Below are 6,000 nucleotides of genomic sequence, written 5' to 3' on the forward strand. Positions count from 1 at the left end.
TGGGTGAATCCTCTTGCATTTCCTGTTGGGGAGGAGTTATATCCCAGAAGTAATGATGACCCGTGGACTGATCGCACATAACAGAAGAAAGGGGATGTACAACGTCTGAAACCAATAGCATTCACATCCGTGAGAAGAAGGATTTATAGATTTTTTTTTTTCTTTACCAAGACTTTCTTTGGGAATAAAGTTTTCTATTAAATTGGACATTTATATTATTTGGAGGGACAACAACAATATAGGATGGATAGAAAACATGATATGATATGAAACATGAAACACTGTTATATTTTAAAGCCAACATTGTGTGATAAATGATAGAATCTATTCCACAAGTTGCAAATTAAACAACTCTCAGCTCTCCTCAATAAATTAGACATTGTGTTTCATGAACAAAAGAGAGATTTAATTAAAATGATGTTTACACTATGTTTTGCCTCATCTCCCAATCCCCAGGATATAGAAACAAAAGATTGTGTTAGTTTCTGAGCAGTGATTTACTAACCTTGCAGAAAGTGTAGCAATAGCAGATTAATCAGCAGAATCTCTAGTTTCACAGATTAACAATTTAGGCTCTAAACAAACATCGTTATTCAAAGTGGCAGACGTATATTGCAACTATATATCAGAAATAATTGCACTTCTAACAAAATTATTATAAGAAAATATATTTTATCTTTGCAGATTATCTGTAGAAATAACACAGCAGAGCAGAAAGGTGAATGATAACACAAACAAATTCCTTACCCTATATCCCTACAAGTTAGAGGAAAATAAACAAAAGATCAAACTCACCCAAACAGTTGCCCTTTTGCTGTGTGAGCTATGCAGGATCTGGTTCAGGATGCAACAGAATAAATTGTGCAGCACATTAATGGGCAGTACAAAGCACACCAATCAAAAGTAAGGAAAAGTGCACATTCATGCCAGAAAATCTGCTGTATCATTATGAAAAGGCTTAAAAATAATGCAATTAGAAGCCCAGTCCTCATAACCCTACATATAATGTTTTCAGCATGTTCTATGTCTTCCAAGTCTTATAGTAAATTAATGTTGTCTGCACAAATAACTTGATTTCTCTCTGGTCCTGGAGCTTCTGAGGATCCTCTCTGGCATTGACTTGATAGCTACAGTTGCTTAAAGGGACAGTCAACTTCAACATTTTTATTGTTTAAAAAGCTAGATAATCCTTTTATTACCCATTCCCCAGTTTTGCACAACCAACACGGTTATATTAATATACTTTTTACCTCTGTGATTACCTTGTATCTAAGCCTCTGCAGACTGCCCCTTATCTCAGTTATATTATTATACTTTTTTCCTCTGTGATTACCTTGTATCTAAGCCTCTTCTGACAGCCCCCTTATCACATGCCTTTTTATTTATTATCTATTGACTTGCCTTTTAGCCAATTAGTGCTGTGCTGTGCACAACCCACGGGCATGAGCACAATGTTATCTATATGACTTAGCAGTATCCTGTTGTGAAAAGCAAATAAAAAAGCATGTGATTAGGACCGGTCTGAAGTGGCTTAGAAACATGCAGGAATGTAGCGTTTTAAATGTTATAAAGTACATTAAAGGGACAGTATGCTATAAAATAGTTTTCCCTTTAATGTGTTTCCAATTACTTTTTTTACCAGCTGAGAGTATAAAATCTATGAGATTTGCTTTTTTAAAGTGAAAGTAAATCCTAGCATTTTACAAACGCTAGGATTGACTTTTGAAACAAATAAAGGGGCTTTCATTCATGAAGTATAAGATACTTCATGTAGAAAGCTCCTTTATTTGTTTTAACTGATCACTGTTTTTACCTGCTACAGCAGCACACGGCTAAAAACAATTTTTGCTAAGAGGTGACTTTTTCAACTCTTAGCCAATAGCTGTGCAGTAAATCCAGCTCCCATGGGCACCAAGCCGGATTTACCGCACGGCTATTGGCTAAGAGGTGAATTTTTTGTAGCCATGGGCTGCTGTAGCAGCTTAAAACGGTGATCAGTTAAAACAAATAAAGGAGCTGTCTACATGAAATATCTTATAATTCATGAATGAAAGTCCCATTTATTTGTTTCAAAAGTTAGGATTTACTTTCACATTAAGGCTTATTTGTATATATGAATAAGCTAATTTTGTGTTTTGAAGCCACAACCTAGTAAAATGGGTTAAGCTTGTAGGAATAATCAGATCTCATTACTTTATCACATTGTGTAAATATACCTCCTTCTTTATCTTTTATATCTGTCCATAAACCAATCACTAATAGTGATGTTGCGAATAGTTTGCCGGTGAATAGTTCCCGGCAAACATAGCATGTTCGCGTTCGCCGCTGTGGGCGAACATATGCGATGTTCGATCCGCCCCCTATTCGTCATCATTGAGTAAACTTTGACCCTGTATCTCACAGTCTACAGACACATTCCAGCCAATCAGCAGACCCTCCCAGCTCCTGAACAGCAGCCATGTTAGATTCATTCGAAGCTGCATTGTTAGTGAGAGGAGGGACAGTGTAGCTGCTGGTGATTTAATAGGGAAATTGATAGCTAGGCTAGTGTATTCAGTGTCCACTACAGTCCTGAAGGACTCATCTGATCTCTGCTGTAAGCACAGGACCCCAAAAAGCCCTTGTTAGGGCTAGAACATCATTTATTTATTTTTTCCTGTGTAATCTAATTGCAGTTGCCTGCCTGCCAAGCAACTTGCCCAGTGCCACCACTCATATCTGGTGTAACAGTAGTGTAAATTAAAAAAAAAAAACTTTTTGACTGTGAATCATCAGTCTGCTAGTGTAATCTAATTGTAGTTGCCTGCCTGCCAGCGTGTGTGCCAGGCCCACTTGCCCTGTGCCACCACTCATATCTGGTGTAACACTAGTGTAAATTTAAAAAAAAAAAGCTTTTTTGACTGTGAAACATCAGTCTGCTAGTGTAATCTAATTGCAGTTGCCTGCCTGCCAGCTTGTGTGCCAGGCCCACTTGCCCAGTGCCACACTACTCATATCTGGTGTAACAGTAGTGTAAATTTAAAAGAAAAAACTTTTTTGACTGTGAAACATCAGTCTGCTAGTGTAATCTAATTGCAGTTGCCTGTCTGCCAGCGTGTGTGCCAGACCCACTTGCCCAGTGCCACACCACTCATATCTTGTGTAACAGTAGTGTAAATTTAAAAAAAAAAACTTTTTTGACTGTGAAACATCAGTCTGCTTGTGTAATCTAATTGCAGTTGCCTGCCTGCCAGCTTGTGTGCCAGGCCCACTTGCCCAGTGCCACCACTCATATCTGGTGTAACAGTAGTGTAAATTAAAAAAAAAAATTTGACTTTGAAACATCAGTCTGCTAGTGTAATCTAATTGCAGTTGCCTGCCTGCCAGCGTGTGTGCCAGGCTCACAGCGTATACTGTGCCCACTTGCCCAGTGCCCCACTCATATCTGGTGTAAAAGTAGTGTAAATTAAAAAAAAAAGCTTTTTTGACTTTGAAACATCAGTCTGCTAGTGTAATCTAATTGCAGTTGCCTGCCTGCCTGCCAGCGTGTGTGCCAGGCCCACTTGCCCAGTGCCACCACTCATATCTGGTGTAACAGTAGTGTAAATTTAAAAAAATACAACTTTTTTGACTGTGAAATATCAGTCTGCTAGTGTAATCTAATTGTAGTTGCCTGCCTGCCAGCGTGTGTGCCAGGCTCACAGCGTATACTGTGCCCACTTGCCCAGTGCCACCACTCATATCTGGTGTAACAGTAGTGTAAATTTAAAAAAAAAAAACTTTTTTGACTGTGAAACATCAGTCTGCTAGTGTAATCTAATTGCAGTTGCCTGCCTGCCAGTGTGTGTGCCAGGCCCACTTGCCCAGTGCCACCACTCATATCTGGTGTAACAGTAGTGTAAGTTTTAAACAAAAAAAACTTTTTTGACTGTGAAACATCAGTCTGCTAGTGTAATCTAATTGCAGTTGCCTGCCTTCCAGCTTGTGTGCCAGGCCCACTTGCCCAGTGCCACCACTCATATCTGGTGTAACAGTAGTGTAAATTAAAAAAAAAAAATTGACTTTGAAACATCAGTCTGCTAGTGTAATCTAATTGCAGTTGCCTGCCTGCCAGCGTGTGTGCCAGGCTCACAGCGTATACTGTGCCCACTTGCCCAGTGCCACCACTCATATCTGGTGTAACAGTAGTGTAAATTTAAAAAAAAAAACTTTTTTGACTGTGAAACATCAGTCTGCTAGTGTAATCTAATTGCAGTTGCCTGCCTGCCAGTGTGTGTGCCAGGCCCACTTGCCCAGTGCCACCACTCATATCTGGTGTAACAGTAGTGTAAGTTTTAAACAAAAAAAACTTTTTTGACTGTGAAACATCAGTCTGCTAGTGTAATCTAATTGCAGTTGCCTGCCTTCCAGCTTGTGTGCCAGGCCCACTTGCCCAGTGCCACCACTCATATCTGGTGTAACAGTAGTGTAAATTAAAAAAAAAATTGACTTTGAAACATCAGTCTGCTAGTGTAATCTAATTGCAGTTGCCTGCCTGCCAGCGTGTGTGCCAGGCTCACAGCGTATATACTGTGCCCACTTGCCCAGTGCCACCACTCATATCTGGTGTAACAGTAGTGTAAATTTAAAAAAATACAACTTTTTTGACTGTGAAACATCAGTCTGCTAGTGTAATCTAATTGCAGTTGCCTGCCTGCCAGCGTGTGTGCCAGGCTCACAGCGTATACTGTGCCCACTTGCCCAGTGCCACCACTAATATCTGGTGTAACAGTAGTGTAAATTTAAAAAAAAAAAACTTTTTTGACTGTGAAACATCAGTCTGCTAGTGTAATCTAATTGCAGTTGCCTGCCTGCCAGTGTGTGTGCCAGGCCCACTTGCCCAGTGCCACCACTTATATCTGGTGTAACAGTAGTGTAAGTTTTAAACAAAAAAAACTTTTTTGACTGTGAAACATCAGTCTGCTAGTGTAATCTAATTGCAGTTGCCTGCCTGCCAGCGTGTGTGCCAGGCTCACAGCGTATACTGTGCCCACTTGCCCAGTGCCACCACTAATATCTGGTGTAACAGTAGTGTAAATTTAAAAAAAAAAAACTTTTTTGACTGTGAAACATCAGTCTGCTAGTGTAATCTAATTGCAGTTGCCTGCCTGCCAGCTTGTGTGCCAGGCCCACTTGCCCAGTGCCACCACTCATATCTGGTGTAACAGTAGTGTAAATTAAAAAAAATAATTGACTTTGAAACATCAGTCTGCTAGTGTAATCTAATTGCAGTTGCCTGCCTGCCAGCGTGTGTGCCAGGCTCACAGCGTATACTGTGCCCACTTGCCCAGTGCCACACCACTCATATCTGGTGTAACAGTAGTGTAAATTAAAAAAAAAAGCTTTTTTGACTTTGAAACATCAGTCTGCTAGTGTAATCTAATTGCAGTTGCCTGCCTGCCTGCCAGCGTGTGTGCCAGGCCCACTTGCGCAGTGCCACCACTCATATCTGGTGTAACAGTAGTGTAAATTTAAAAAAATACATCTTTTTTGACTGTGAAACATCAGTCTGCTAGTGTAATCTAATTGCAGTTGCCTGCCTGCCAGCGTGTGTGCCAGGCTCACAGCGTATACTGTGCCCACTTGCCCAGTGCCACCACTCATATCTGGTGTAACAGTAGTGTAAATTTAAAAAAAAAAAAAACTTTTTTGACTGTGAAACATCAGTCTGCTAGTGTAATCTAATTGCAGTTGCCTGCCTGCCAGTGTGTGTGCCAGGCCCACTTGCCCAGTGCCACCACTCATATCTGGTGTAACAGTAGTGTAAGTTTTAAACAAAAAAAACTTTTTTGACTGTGAAACATCAGTCTGCTAGTGTAATCTAATTGCAGTTGCCTGCCTGCCAGCTTGTGTGCGAGGCCCACTTGCCCAGTGCCACACCACTCATATCTGGTGTAACAGTAGTGTAAATTTAAAAAAAAAAACTTTTTTGATTGTGAAACATCAGTCTGCTAGTGTAATCTAATTGCAGTTGCCTGTCTG

At 40.3% G+C, this 6,000-nt stretch overlaps 1 protein-coding gene across 1 annotated transcript in view; it reads right to left on the minus strand.

Moving 5' to 3' along the window:
• The window catches only part of LOC128655446 (glutathione S-transferase A4), a 46,561-nt gene extending 45,670 nt beyond the window's left edge, over positions 1 to 891 (minus strand). The window contains exon 1 of the mRNA XM_053709069.1: positions 796 to 891. The gene's annotated coding sequence lies outside the window, so the exon portion shown is untranslated. The remainder of the gene's footprint in view (positions 1 to 795) is intronic.
• Between the last annotated feature and the right edge of the window lie 5,109 nt (positions 892 to 6,000).

This window comes from Bombina bombina, chromosome 4 (genome assembly GCF_027579735.1).
Source record: "Bombina bombina isolate aBomBom1 chromosome 4, aBomBom1.pri, whole genome shotgun sequence".
Taxonomy (NCBI): domain Eukaryota; kingdom Metazoa; phylum Chordata; class Amphibia; order Anura; family Bombinatoridae; genus Bombina; species Bombina bombina.